Raw genomic sequence first — 14,466 nt, 5'->3', positions numbered from 1 at the left:
CACACACACACATGACACACACACACACACACACACACACAGACATCCGACTAGACATCAGTGGGAAATGGGTCAGTGAACTGATTCTTCCCGTGCCGTCATGGCGAGCTCTTCACGATGACAGGTGATTCTGTGACATGTTGACACGATCGCCGTCCGGGCTTGTCGAGAGAGAGAGAGAAGAAAAAGATGAGACGCCTGTTTTCTCTCGCTTTATTCTTTTTTTTTTCTCTCCCCTTCGTCTAGGCTCCATTTAACTCATTCTGACCGGGAACCCCTTTTGGTGTCAGCATCATGTTATGCTTTAGCTGTTGAAAAATAGCAGACCTACAAGCTCATAGCGCGCCACCGAGTGGCGCGCTATGAGCTTGTAGGTCTGCTATTTTTTAAAGAATCGAAGAACGACTGACATAGAAACATAGCTTTTTCAGAAAACTGTCAGGATGTAGAAGAACATTTTTAGAATCTGATCTATCATCTGTCAAAATGGGTTAAAAACGTTTGTTCCATCTACAAACACACGCACACGCACAAACACACACACACAAACACACACACACACAAACACACACACACACACACACACGCACACACACGGGCGCACACACACACTATCCTCCCTGTCGTTTCTCTCGCTCCGCTCGTAATTGCACTATCATCACCAAAATAGACAACAGAAAGGCGCCTTTCCTTAACGATGCATCAAAGGATTTACAGCACATGTCCCACGGAGAAAAAAATAAAACGCTTCAAACTTCCGAAATAGCCTGAAATAAATCACATTACAGCTCCTCAGCCACATTAAATGTGCTATTTCACCTGACTGGGATTCTCATTACACATAACCCATATGGGACGGAAAACCACCGTTTTGGTGGTCATTCATTTATTTAAGCATCATGTTATACTTTGGTTAATTGAAAAATAGCAGATCTATATACACAAGCTCACCGGGTGCCACGCTATAAAGAGCTTGTAGATCTGCTATTTTAGAAACAAATGTGGCCGCGACTCTTTCAATACATACTGTATTATTTCAGAGCTAAGGTTTTTTTTTTAACTCATATCTTTGCTTCTTGGTGTTTTAACTAAGCATTATGTTATACTTTAGCTATTGAGAAATAGCAGATCTACAAGCTCATAGCGAGCTTGTATGTAGGTCTGCTATTTTGAATATATAATATATTCTTTCAGAAGACTTTTATTTATTTATTTCGACGTCAGGTCTCAATGGAATAAAGAGCCGAGTACTCCATCATCACTGCCGTTTCATTTCAATCAGGTCTCCGCCCTGTCGACATCACAGCCAGCGCATTCCTTCAGACGGCAAGGAGCATCGTTTAATGAATGTTTCTTTTTTGTTTTTTTTTGCTTTTATTTGTCTGGCGGGACTTGTCGATAACGGGCCTGCGGAGGGAGGGTCACTCCTCCCTCTATCAGCCTGGATACAGACTGACAGAGACAGAGGGACATGAGGAGGGAGGGAGGGAGGGAGGGTCACTCCTCCCTCTATCAGCCTGGATACAGACTGACAGAGACAGAGGGACATGAGGAGGGAGGGAGGGTAGGGTCACTCCTCCCTCTATCAGCCTGGATACAGACTGACAGAGACAGAGGGACATGAGGAGGGAGGGAGGGTCACTCCTCCCTCTATCAGCCTGGATACAGACTGACAGAGACAGAGGGACATGAGGAGGGAGGGAGGGCCTGGATACAGGTCCCTGAACAACATATTTTGAGATGGGGGGTCCGTGGCCCGATAGAGATAATTCTGGGGGTCCTTGACATGAAAAAGGTTGAGCACAACTGACACATAGAAACATGGGTTTTTCTCAAAAATGTTAGGATTTTAGAAGACTTCTTTTAATCGACCTCAGTCCAAAATGGGTTAACCTTGTATTCTAGTTACTTTGGAGTCTTTGCACTCTACTTACAGTTGACCCTGTGGAATGGTTGACTAGCTACAGTACAGCACGCCACTTACGCTAAATGGAAGGACGGAAGGACAGATATAATAACAATAATAAGGAGAGATGTGGCGAAGGAAGGCCAGGAGGATAGGAGGAAGGACAGAGGGGAGGACAGCAGTGTTGTTTTCCTCGACTAAAAAAGTAAGACGAAAAATGTTCGTCGACTACCTTTTTCCACCGACGAAAACTAAATGGAAACTACCGGTACATGAAAACCAAGCTATGATGACTATAACTAAGACTAAATATACTGACAATTTCGTCGACAAATTAAAAACTAGACTAAAATGTTAGGAAGGGACTACAGTGGACAAGAGATCCAGTACTATAAGTCATTTTACACTTGGTTGCATGCTGAAAATAGCTGATCTACAAGCTCACAATGTGTCGCAAAGCGAACGCGTTGTGACTCACAACACGTCTATAAAAGTCACATTCTATTTAAATACTCGCTAACAACTTGTGAGCTTGTAGAACAGCTATTTTCAGCAAGTGTAAAAACACTCAGTACGATGGCATCAAGACCTGCCAAAATACATTTTAGTCGACTAAATCAACTGTAGATTTAGTCGACTAAAATCTTATGACATTTACTCGACTAAAACTAGACTAACACACTAAGACATTCCATGGGTGACTAAAATGTGACTAAAACTAAATGAAGTTTCAGTCCAAAGACTATGACTAGACTAAAATAGAAATTTGCTGCCAAAAACAACACTGGAGGACAGAAGGAGAAATGGAACCAAGTAAGAAGGAAGGGATGGAAGGAGGTAACAGTAAATAGGTTTTCAATTAAATGAGTCCCGGGATGCAGGTCTTTTAGATGAGTCCCAGGGACATTTTATGAGTCCCACTCAGGGGGGCAGTCAGACAGATTTTTTGTGAAGCCACTAAGGAAATGAAAGTTCATATAATGGCCTGTTGTGGCGCTGTCATTGGACCCAGAAAAACCCATAGCCCCATAGAAGTCCATGTATTTGGGCCCAACTTCACCTAGACTGTATTACCTTAATAAACATGGTCATGAATACTTTTTGCTTCCAGTCACTAGTTTAAAGTCTCATTTCTAATGTCATAATATTCTTTTTGGAAAATTATGGTCCCATTTATAAAAATAATGACCATAAAGTCGCGCATGTTCTGAGGGGCGTGGCTACCGTTACAGTCTATGAACGGGATCCCCCTCCCACTCGAGTCAAAATAAAAACCAACGGAGAAGGGGGGAAGTCCCGCCTCGTTGTCTGGGCCAGCCAATGGGCCAGCTGGACCAAAACGGATCTAGAAAGATGGCGACTTCCATTGCAAGGACTGACAGGCTTCATTTTACGTTCATGTTAGACCCGCGGAACGCTTTGTCCATATTTTTTTTACAGTCTATGGTCCCACTTCAACCACATTTTGCCATTTTTTACGAATTGACGCATTTAACTCCCATTTCATTTCATATGGTTATATGCAAAACAGAAGAAGAAATGATTAATATAACTATAAAGCTATAGCAAAAAAATAAACTAGAATAAAAAACAGTACATTAATGCAGAGGTCGTTGCTTTATTAGCGTCCCTTATTAGCGATAAACCTGCATTCTGTGATGCAAAATGCACCCTATTTTAATCTCTGCAGGTACAGTATAAGAAAGCATTATGAAATAAGGGAAGGGTGGGAGGAAGGAGAGAAGGAGGGAAGGGTGGGAGGAAGGAGAGAGAGAAGGAGGGAAGGGTGGGAGGAAGGAGAGAAGGAGGGAAGGGTGGAAGGAAGGAGAGAACGAGGGAAGGGTGGGAGGAAGGAGAGAAGGAGGGAAGGGTGGGAGGAAGGAGAGAAGGAGGGAAGGGTGGGAGGAAAGGAGAGAAGGAGGGAAGGGTGGGAGGAAGGAAAGAAGGAGGGAAGGGTGGGAGGAAGGAAAGAAGGAGGGAAGGGTGGGAGGAAGGAGAGGACGAGGGAAGGGTGGGAGGAAGGAGAGAAGGAGGGAAGGGTGGGAGGAAGGAGAGGACGAGGGAAGGGTGGGAGGAAGGAGAGGACGAGGGAAGGGTGGGAGGAAGGAGAGAACGAGGGAAGGGTGGGAGGAAGGAAGGAGAGAAGGAGGGAAGGGTGGGAGGAAGAAAGGAGAGAAGGAGGGAAGGGTGGGAGGAAGGAGAGAAGGAGGGAAGGGTGGGAGGAAGGAGAGAAGGAGGGAAGGGTGGGAGGAAGAAAGGAGAGAAGGAGGGAAGGGTGGGAGGAAGGAGAGAAGGAGGGAAGGGTGGGAGGAAGGAGAGGACGAGGGAAGGGTGGGAGGAAGGAGAGGACGAGGGAAGGGTGGGAGGAAGGAAGGAGAGAAGGAGGGAAGGGTGGGAGGAAGAAAGGAGAGAAGGAGGGAAGGGTGGGAGGAAGGGAGAGAAGGAGGGAAGGGTGGGAGGAAGGGAGAGAACGAGGGAAGGGTGGGAGGAAGGAGAGAAGGAGGGAAGGGTGGGAGGAAGGGAGAGAACGAGGGAAGGGTGGGAGGAAGGAGAGAAGGAGGGAAGGGTGGGAGGAAAGGAGAGAAGGAGGGAAGGGTGGGAGGAAGGAAGGAGAGAAGGAGGGAAGGGTGGGAGGAAGGAAGGAGAGAAGGAGGGAAGGGTGGGAGGAAGGAGAGAAGGAGGGAAGGGTGGGAGGAAGGAGAGAAGGAGGGAAGGGTGGGAGGAAGGAGAGAAGGAGGGAAGGGTGGGAGGAAGGAAGGAGAGAAGGAGGGAAGGGTGGGAGGAAGGAGAGAAGGAGGGAAGGGTGGGAGGAAGGAGAGAAGGAGGGAAGGGTGGGAGGAAGGAGAGAAGGAGGGAAGGGTGGGAGGAAGGAGAGAAGGAGGGAAGGGTGGGAGGAAGAAGAGAAGGAGGGAAGGGTGGGAGGAAGGAGAGAAGGAGGGAAGGGTGGGAGGAAGGAAAGAAGGAGGGAAGGGTGGGAGGAAGGAGAGGACGAGGGAAGGGTGGGAGGAAGGAGAGAAGGAGGGAAGGGTGGGAGGAAGGAGAGGACGAGGGAAGGGTGGGAGGAAGGAGAGGACGAGGGAAGGGTGGGAGGAAGGAGAGGACGAGGGAAGGGTGGGAGGAAGGAAGGAGAGAAGGAGGGAAGGGTGGGAGGAAGAAAGGAGAGAAGGAGGGAAGGGTGGGAGGAAGGGAGAGAACGAGGGAAGGGTGGGAGGAAGGAGAGAAGGAGGGAAGGGTGGGAGGAAGGAGAGAAGGAGGGAAGGGTGGGAGGAAGGAGAGAAGGAGGGAAGGGTGGGAGGAAGGAGAGAAGGAGGGAAGGGTGGGAGGAAGGAGAGAAGGAGGGAAGGGTGGGAGGAAGGAGAGAAGGAGGGAAGGGTGGGAGGAAGAAGAGAAGGAGGGAAGGGTGGGAGGAAGGAGAGAAGGAGGGAAGGGTGGGAGGAAGGAAAGAAGGAGGGAAGGGTGGGAGGAAGGAGAGGACGAGGGAAGGGTGGGAGGAAGGAGAGAAGGAGGGAAGGGTGGGAGGAAGGAGAGGACGAGGGAAGGGTGGGAGGAAGGAGAGGACGAGGGAAGGGTGGGAGGAAGGAGAGGACGAGGGAAGGGTGGGAGGAAGGAAGGAGAGAAGGAGGGAAGGGTGGGAGGAAGAAAGGAGAGAAGGAGGGAAGGGTGGGAGGAAGGGAGAGAACGAGGGAAGGGTGGGAGGAAGGAGAGAAGGAGGGAAGGGTGGGAGGAAGGAGAGAAGGAGGGAAGGGTGGGAGGAAGGAGAGAAGGAGGGAAGGGTGGGAGGAAGGAGAGAAGGAGGGAAGGGTGGGAGGAAGGAGAGAAGGAGGGAAGGGTGGGAGGAAGGAGAGAAGGAGGGAAGGGTGGGAGGAAGGAGAGAAGGAGGGAAGGGTGGGAGGAAGGAGAGAAGGAGGGAAGGGTGGGAGGAAGGAGAGAAGGAGGGAAGGGTGGGAGGAAGGAGAGAAGGAGGGAAGGGTGGGAGGAAGGAGAGAAGGAGGGAAGGGTGGGAGGAAGGAGAGAAGGAGGGAAGGGTGGGAGGAAGGAGAGAAGGAGGGAAGGGTGGGAGGAAGGAGAGAAGGAGGGAAGGGTGGGAGGAAGGAGAGGACGAGGGAAGGGTGGGAGGAAGGAAGGAGAGAAGGAGGGAAGGGTGGGAGGAAGGAAGGAGAGAAGGAGGGAAGGGTGGGAGGAAGGAGAGAAGGAGGGAAGGGTGGGAGGAAGGAGAGAAGGAGGGAAGGGTGGGAGGAAGGAAGGAGAGAACGAGGGAAGGGTGGGAGGAAGGAGAGAAGGAGGGAAGGGTGGGAGGAAGGAGAGAAGGAGGGAGAAGGGTGGGAGGAAGGAGAGAACGAGGGAAGGGTGGGAGGAAGGAGAGAATGAGGGAAGGGTGGGAGGAAAGGAGAGAAGGAGGGAAGGGTGGGAGGAAGGAGAGAGAGAAGGAGGGAAGGGTGGGAGGAAGGAGAGAAGGAGGGAAGGGTGGGAGGAAGGAGAGAATGAGGGAAGGGTGGGAGGAAAGGAGAGAAGGAGGGAAGGGTGGGAGGAAGGAGAGAACGAGGGAAGGGGAGAGTGAGTGTTTTACAGAGTGAGAAAGGAGAGAGGGGGATCAGAGCGCCAGATTGAGGAGACTGATGTTCCTAACCTTGTCAACGTGTACAATACGTTTGTCCTCCTCTGTTCTGTTCTGCTGCCTGCCCCGTTCTGTTAATGAGAATTCCTCCTTTCTTTTTATTGATTCTGCCAAGCAGGCCCGAGAGCTGTTGGACCGAGACTTTGTTTTGCCCCCTGTACTGTCCGTCCGTCCGTCCATTAACACGTTGCCGGCATAACCTGCATTCCCCGCTATTTAATAATAATTAATTGCATTTTTATAGCGCTTTTCCAAGTGCTCAAAGCGCTTTACAATTTCAGGTTCATTCATTCATACATTGGGAGGTGAAGCGAGGTGAAGTGTCCTCACTTCCCACATTCACACACCGACGGTGGCGAGCTCACACCGACCCACTCATTGGAGGCAATGTAGGGTTCAGTGTCTTGCCCAAGGACACTTTGACATGTAGGACAGACAGGAGGAGGAGCCGGGATTCGAACCGCCGACCCAGGGATCATTGGACGACCTGCTCTATAGTACTTCCTGAGCCACAGCCGCCCCAAATCAAATATTCTACGCTGCCTAGACTGTTTTATTACCTTTGCCGCATAACGCCGAAGTATGTGCACTTTTGATCCATGAAAGACCGCTAGCAACACCAGCATGTGTTATTGATCTGACAAAAAAGCCACTTTTATGATGAAATCCTGTTCTGTTCTTTGACTATATAGAAGTGTCTATTTGTACGTCTCTAAATGTTTTGATGAATTGAACAAGGTGGACCCTCTTGTAAACAAGTGTAACGCTTAATTGGGTCGTCCACTCACAGTTTGTATTGAGTTTGTGCTTGAAATGTACTGTAATTCTGCAAACTGTTAATAAATATTTCAATGAATCAATGAATCAAAACTTCCTTGATCTGGGTCACAGACAAAGAGCAAAGCGAGCCAAGATTGTCCCTATCCGTTCACTTGCATTATTGGACTCAATTTCCCAGAAGCCCTAGCAGCAGCCCAGAGAGCATGGGTTGATTTCCTGGTTTCGTCATCAGAACGTGACGAGGCCTCGTCACCAGGTCTGCGACAAAGCCGCAGTTTATTTTTTAAATTATTAACACATAAAACAAATAAGCGGGTTTAGCGTATTATTACGCGTGGTGGGATGGGACCCTGCAGATTAAACAATTAAGACACCGTCAAAGTGTTAACACTATAGCGTGTCTGGGAGGTCTGTGAGATCTGTGAGGTCTGTGAGATCTGTGAGGTCTGTGAGATCTGTGAGGTCTGTGAGATCTGTGAGGTCTGGGAGGTCTGTGAGGTCTGTGAGGTCTGTGAGATCTGTGAGGTCTGTGAGATCTGTGAGATCTGTGAGGTCTGTGAGATCTGGGAGATCTGTGAGGTCTGTGAGGTCTGTGAGATCTGTGAGGTCTGTGAGATCTTTCTGTGAAGCTCTCAGAAGGTTCCCCTTCAATGACTTTTTTCCTAAATATTCGATTCAAATCATCTGTTTGTTTTTTGGGGGGGGGGGTTTTCATCTGAAACATTTTCTAAATATGAATTTAGGCATAAATAAATACATCTCTCCATATATCCATCTCTGTCTGTTCGTTTTTGGTCACCATGCCACCCTTTCCCCCCTGACGGGAGTGTACTTCACACCTCCAGACAGCCCATTGTTCAATTTAAAAGACAATGGGGAGACAGTAGCCAATGACAGTAGTATAATAGTGTGGGGGATCACTACCAATTCTGACCACTAGTGGCGCTAGTGAGCAATTTAATGCATAAATTATGCAAATTAGTAATTAAAATTCTCGACATTCCATGAATTCCATAGATATAATTAGCATAATCATAAATCATAAATATCCATAACCAATAAAATATCCATAAATATAATTAGCATATAATAGTTTATAATTAAATAATAATAAAAGTTAATAATAGGTTATTTATAAATCTATAAAATGCATGATGTGGGGTATGTGTGTGTGTGTGTGTGATTAGCTGATCTCATCTCTCTCTCTCCCTCCATGTGCTATGCCTCCCGCATACAGAGATGCTGACTCGAAGGTGTGAAAAACAAACAAATGTAAATTTGTTTGTTTGTCCCTGGGGGTGAGGTGGGGGGATGGGCTCCCACTCTTTGTGGATTGCCATGGGCCAGACATGCAAATTAAATGAAGCGGGGGTGGGGTGGGGGGATGGGTTCTAACCAGGTGCCAGGTGCGACATGCAAATTAAATGAAAGCGCGGGGGTGGGTTGGGGGGATGGGCTCCCCCCTTTGTGGAATGCCAGGTGCCAGACATGCAAATTAGATAAACACAGAGGTGGGGGCTCCACTCTTTGAAGTGAATTGTATGCATAAATTAATCAAGTTAGGATTTAAATTCCATGGATTCCTTAAATTCCTTGCATACATTGACAGTGGGGGTGTGATTGGCTTATATTTGTGTGGGGGTGTCTTATATGGGGTGTAGACTCCTTAAATACAGGCCCTGCTAGTATGTTGTGTATGTCGATCTGTTGTAAGCAGCCCCGTTTTGCTCTAACACAACTGAGAGGCTGAGACTTCACGCATCGAGGCATGGCTTTAATTGATGATGAAGGTATGTCTGGTGTTATGTGTCATGATAGGGTTAATGATGTGTGGGTATGTGGGGAAGCTTGTTATGTGCCAAAGAAGAAGAAGAAGAATGATGGTGTCCTTAGACGTACTATGATCAAAGAATCTGAGCCACATATGGTGTATGACGATTCGACCAGGTGTGTGTGTGATTTTAAAATAGATGCTAGTAATAGTGAATGTATCAATGATTCTAAGCGTATTGTCTCTGAGCCATGGAAAAATGTGTATTTGTGAAAAAAACCAGAGGCCTATTTGTTATGCAGTGGTATGTTGGGGGGTCGATGCAACGTATGTTCACGCAGAGTGATCACACTATCAGGCGAGGATATTTCAATTACGGGTTCGAATGCAGCAGGAGAAATGTTCTTCAAGGGTTTGGGTCGTATAGTTGCATTGATGCTATGCATACCCCTTCTAACATGTCTGAATTGCCAGTCAGACGAAGACTCGAATTCTCCTGATTTTCAATAACGGTAAATAGTTGATACTTATAATGTTTATTATTATAATTATTGGTGTATTACAATTTGTTTTTTATATATTTACTTTTCCCCATCCGTATTTAGGGTGGAATCTTTCGGCCTTGGACCTCCATACAGACAACTGTATGGATTATACTACAACTGATCTGGAGGATGATACAATCTTCACATGGATTAAAGAGTTTGGCCAAAGTCAGAACCAGAAGGATTTGATTGGCGTGGTGTCTTCTGAGGATTGTGTGCCTACCTCCCATACAGGGTATGCAGATGAGGCTCCCATGGATGTAACGGTATCGGATGTTTCTAAAGACGGTACCCCGAAGAACCAACGTTTGACGTCTGAAGACATTGCTATACTCCGAGGTGTATTGGCATGGATTACAGAGAGTGTGATTTTACGTGAGCTCCAATCAGACTGTTATGGATGTAGGGTCAATCATCCTAGTCAACTCGAGCATGCATGTTTGATAGAACCAGAGGTATATTATTTTGCGAGCCACTATGATGCTATATGTGATAAGGTTTTTACACAGTCATTACCTACCGCATTGAATCATGCATTGTTGATGGAGCATGGTATCTCTGTGCCTGTATTAATACTCATGGGGGCTGCCGATGTGATTATTAGTGAATGGTTAGTAGAACCGTATATAATTGAAAAGCTGCATCAGATAAATAATGAGGCTGAGAAGAAATGGTATAGAACTATACAACATTGTAGTGGTCTATGGGTCGGGGGGTCTCAATGAACATAGGATTTGATATTCTATATAATGGGGTCCTTATATAGTGTTGAGAATCCTATTTGTAATAGGCTTGTAACCTTAATGAATACTGTCATTGATCAGTATACACATTCTGATGAAATTGTATACTTACCTCCAGGGTATGATATTTTTAGAAAGAATATACTGTATGTACAAACCAGTGGTGTTATATATAAAAGGTTAATGACTATGCATGAGGGGGCACATGGGTATATCATTAATGATAACAATGTACTGGACGTTGTAGGTTGTTTTTTTAATCAAAAACAAGGCAACTCAAAAGGAGTATGTTATGTAATGGTCTTATGCGCCTATATCACTGATATATGTGTCTTAAAACATAAACAATGTGTATATGAATGGTCTAGACATAATGTTGTACATGCTGCTGTTCAACGGATGATTGAAGTCGATGGAACAGCATGTATGTTGTATATGAATATGATTGATGACGGTATATGTTTTCAAGAATGATAATAAAAAGAAAAAACAATACTTAATACACGACTAGTGTACAATCTATTCATTGTTGGTATAGATGCTATGATGGAGGGAACTTTACAGAAGATATATTATGATGCTGGTAACCCTGGTGGGTTAGGAGGGGTATCCAGACTGATTACAGCTGCTAAAACAGATCATGGAGCCACTCCTAAAATTGTGGAGGTTAAAAAGTGGTTAGAGAAACAGGATGTATATACTCTCCACGCGCCTGCAGCTAAAAATTTCAGGAGAAATAGAGTATTTGTAAGCGGCATAGATAAGCAATTTCAAGCTGATCTAGTTGAAATGGGGGAATATTCTAAAGAAAATGACGGTATTAGGTATATTCTGACATGTATAGATGTGTTTTCAAAATATGCATGGGTGAGACCTCTACACAATAAGACGGGGGCTTGTGTCACAGAGGCCTTTAAAGATATCTTGAATGATGGGCGAACTCCCCAGAAATTACAGACTGATGCAGGGTCCGAATTCTATAACAAGACATTTCAACAATTGATGCAGGAAAATGGGATCCACCATTTCTCGACTGATAATGAGACCAAGGCTAGTATAGTCGAGCGTTTCAATAGGAGCCTGAAGACAAAGATGTGGCGTTACTTGACATCAGTCAATTCTCGGAGATATATACCTGTTCTACAGCAATTAGTCGATGCCTATAATGGATCATATCATAGATCTATTAAAATGGCCCCATCTATGGTTAATAAGGATAATGAGAATATAGTATTCAACAATTTATACAAGTCTAAGAATAGCGACAGTATAAAATGTAAATACAATGTGGGTGAGACTGTACGCATCTCAAAATATAGAGGTGTGTTTAGAAAAGGTTATGAACAGACATTTACAGATGAATTTTTCAAAATAACGGAATGTATCCTGAGATCCCCACCAGTCTATAAGCTACAGGATGCTTCAGGCGAGGATATACAGGGGACATTTTATGAAAAGGAGCTACAGAAAGTTATCATAGGCAAAAATAAGGTTTTCAAAATAGAAAAAATACTGAAAAAGAAAAAGTCTCGAGGTCGTATAATGGTATTAATTAAATGGCTAGGCTGGGGTGAAAAGTTCAATACATGGGTACCAGAAAGTGAGATTATTGATCAAGTATAGTAGTTGATATAATTTGAATGATATAAGGCTATGGAGGAGATCGTATGAATCATATCATATGTGAATCACACAATGGAAGGACAAGGGTTTTATATAACACTACCTAGTAATGCCTCACTAGATGTATACCCATCTAACAAGATATGGAATTATAGAACTAAACTAGCGAAACCTATCACCCTCAAAGAACCTTATGAGGTGGGTTTAATCGAGATACAATACCCACGTAACTGGCATAATTTTACAAAGGATGACGGATGGATGACTTTTACTCCACATGAAACAGATGGAATCGTAAAAGTTAGTTCCCCAGGACCGTTGCAGTTAATGTTAGCTCCAGGGGTCTACGATAGCATTTCTAGGGTTATTAAGGAGATAAATAATCTATTACATCATAGAGTAAAAAAAGTTATTACCATGATGTATAACGCTATTGAAAATCGCATATTTTTCACAGGCGGGGAGGGAATGACCGTAGTATTTAGAGGACGTTTAGCGTTAATTCTAGGATTTACACCTGGTGAACCGTTTGAAATACCTACACACCATCAACCTATACGTTATAGTCCCCACCCTGCCGATATCTACGGTGGTTGTTATAATATATATGTGTATACAGATATAGTGGATTATCAGATTGTAGGGGATAGCTATGTCCCCTTATTGAGAAGTATAAATATAGCCGACGATGCCCGACGAATGCCATACCTCTTGTATGATAAGCCACACTACACCCCTCTGTCCCGCTCTATGATAGGTGATATAGAAATCTCTCTGAAGACTGATCAGAATTTATATGTACCATTTACATACGGGAAAGTAGTCGCTAAATTACACTTTAGACCTATACGTGATAGATCTTAGGACCGTGAGAATAATGAGGGGCTCTCCATACATTGCGCATGATGACAGGTATATGTCATATTATGCTAATCAAGCAGGATCTGGACTACCTGGGTTTACGGGCGCCCCAACACAATATGGATCGGGGCTGGGAGGTATTTTTCGAAGCCTCTTCCGTTTTGCTATGCCTCTTTTAAAGAGTGGTTTCACTATCGCAAAACCACATCTGAAGACAGCTGCTAAGAATATTGCGGGGGATGTAATCACACACGTGATGAATAGGCCTTCAAAACCAAGACAACAAGGATCGGGGTTAATGATTCATCATAAGAGGGGTATTAAACGGCCTCCAAGTTTCCAGACACATGGGCGTGTCAAGAAACGTAGAAATACATATAAAAGAGTAGATGGGACCCATAAGAAGACCCATAAGAAGACTAGACCATCAACTAGAGACATCTTCTAGCCATACTCCACATTCTACATTATTTCACCATGTCGCTGATACATGTTCAATCGCAAGAATGCTCAAAGAGTGAACTCGACCTCTTCAGTGTTTGTTTGACTCAAACAGCAATTGACAGGAATACTTACCATGAGATAAACCCTTTGTCAGCCCTCACGGATACTTCACCTATCGAGTTCTACATCACTGGGAGTTCTGAGGAGTATCTCGATCTGAATAATACATATCTACACGTACAAGCTAAAATCACGAATCGTGATGGAACCGATATCCCGGGAGGAGCTGAAGTAGGATTCATCAATTATCCGGGGTGTACACTATTCTCCCAAGTAGATATTATGCTAGGGGATACACTCATATCACATGCATCTAATACTTACCCTTATAGAGGTATATTGGAATGTTTGTTGAATTATGGTGAGGACACATTATCCAGCCAATTTGGATGTGGTCTCTTTTCTAAAGATACCTGTGGACATATGGACGCTACAAGCCCTGCTGGTGAAAATGCGGGTCTTACTGCTAGAGCTGTATATACTCAAGATAGCACAGTTGTAGATATCATAGCTCCTATTCATTCTGATATGTTTTTTCAAGAAAAATTACTTATAAATGGTGTTGATCTCAAGATGAAATTTATACGTGCTAAAGATGATTTCTGTCTGATGGCTACAAATGCTGCTGGTGGTTATAGGGTTAAAATTGTATCAGCTAGTCTATTTATAAAGAAGGTGGCAGTATCACCGGGTGTCCGAATGGGGCATGCCAGAGCTTTAACACAGACAAATATCAAATATCCTATTGATAGAGTATGTTTGAAGACCGTTTCTATACCGAATGGAGCACGACTATGCAGCCAGGAGAACTTATTTCTAGGTCAGATACCTAAGTTTATAGTTATCGGTTTTGTCGATCATGAAGCATTCACAGGAAATTACACTAGGAACCCATTCAAATTCCATCACTACAATTTAGAATTCTTGAATCTACATACGGACAGTCAATCATACCCAGGGAGACCTTTTCAGCCGACCTTCGATAATGGACAGTATGGCCGTGAATATTATCAGATGATACAGGCCACTGGTCGTCAACTGAAAGACAGAGGTCTAGCCATCACCCGAAGAGATTATGGTCTAGGATATACATTGTATTGTTTCAATCTAGAACCAGA

The 14,466-nt window shown here is 44.8% G+C and overlaps 1 protein-coding gene across 1 annotated transcript in view; it reads right to left on the bottom strand.

The window, feature by feature from the left end:
* The window catches only part of LOC308333770 (brain-enriched guanylate kinase-associated protein), a 51,878-nt gene that overhangs the window by 21,780 nt on the left and 15,632 nt on the right, over window positions 1-14,466 (bottom strand). The gene's annotated exons all lie outside the window — the stretch shown is intronic.

The sequence above is a fragment of the Protomyctophum bolini genome (genome assembly GCF_963924005.1).
Source record: "Protomyctophum bolini genome assembly, chromosome: 19".
In the NCBI taxonomy this organism is placed as follows: domain Eukaryota; kingdom Metazoa; phylum Chordata; class Actinopteri; order Myctophiformes; family Myctophidae; genus Protomyctophum; species Protomyctophum bolini.
Note: the sequence above shows the minus strand (reverse complement) of the source record. Positions and strands in the feature narration are given on the sequence as shown.